The 1047-nt window shown below is 66.3% G+C and overlaps 1 protein-coding gene across 2 annotated transcripts in view; it reads left to right on the plus strand.

Moving 5' to 3' along the window:
* The first annotated feature begins 117 nt into the window (after positions 1–117).
* The window catches only part of RFX3 (regulatory factor X3), a 110370-nt gene continuing 109440 nt past the window's right edge, over positions 118–1047 (plus strand). For both annotated transcript variants that reach the window (XM_057375852.1, XM_057375853.1), the window contains exon 1: positions 118–425. The gene's annotated coding sequence lies outside the window, so the exon portion shown is untranslated. The remainder of the gene's footprint in view (positions 426–1047) is intronic.

Below are 1047 nucleotides of genomic sequence, written 5' to 3' on the forward strand. Positions count from 1 at the left end.
CCCCGCGTGCGCCCCCTGCGCGGGGGGAGAACCGGGCGAGCGCGCGCCCCGCGCCGGGGTGGGTGAGGGGACCCGCCGCGCTCCAGCCGTTACCGCAGGCCCCGCCCCTTCCGGGGCGCTCGGCCGCGCCGCCGCCCCCGCCTCCCTCCGTCCGCCCGTCGGTCCCTCCCTCCCGCTCCCGCTCTCCTTTTGTGAGTTATAGCAACCGTTGCCTTGTGAGTCGAGCGCCATAGTCACCGTAGTCCTGGCGACTGTTACCCATCAACAACAGCCGCTCCGCTCCCGCTCCTGCTCCTCCTCCTCCTGCCGCTGCTCCGCACCCCCTGCCTCACCGTCACCCACCACAACAACAACAACAACAACCGCAGCCGCCGCCAGCAGCAGCAGCGACAGCGGGAGCGCCGCCGCAGCCCGCCCCGGCACAGGTGAACGCGCTCGGCGGGCGCACCCCGGCCCTCCCTTCTCCTTCTCCGCGCGGCATCCGGGCCCGGGATGCGCCCTCGGGCTGCGCCCCTGTTCTCGGGGCAGCGAGGGGGACGCGGGGCTCCCCGCCGGCCCCCCCGGCCCTCCCGGGAGCGCTGCACGGTCGGGGGGAGAGGGGCGGCGGGGATAAGCGGGGGTGTCGGGCGGGGAACGGGGCCGGTCGCCGTGCGGGGTGTGCAGAAGGAGAGGCTGGGCGATGCCGGGGACGCAGGCACGCTGCGGGACCTCCAGGACAATCGCTGGGATGCGGTGGGTGTGCGTCTGACTTGGGTCTCGTTTGTACGGGTCGGGAGATGGAGAAATCGGGGGGTACGCGCTGCGACCGTAACCAAAGGTAACTGGCTTTAAAACTGAAAAAAGTCGTAGGGTTGGAAGGAAAGATGCAGCCGGAGGCGGATCTATAGCACCGCAAGAGCAGGGGTTGATTTACCCCTTTCACTTATATGGGCCTTGTTTTGATTTGATGTGATTACTAAAGGTTGGCAGGTTTTTGTGAACTTGCAGTATCTTGTAATGATACTCGTGTGCTATCGATCATATCAACCACTTTTTTTTTTTTTTTTT

The sequence above is a fragment of the Malurus melanocephalus genome, unplaced genomic scaffold (genome assembly GCF_030028575.1).
Source record: "Malurus melanocephalus ecotype Western Australia unplaced genomic scaffold, MMel_1.1 scaffold_260, whole genome shotgun sequence".
Classification (NCBI taxonomy): domain Eukaryota; kingdom Metazoa; phylum Chordata; class Aves; order Passeriformes; family Maluridae; genus Malurus; species Malurus melanocephalus.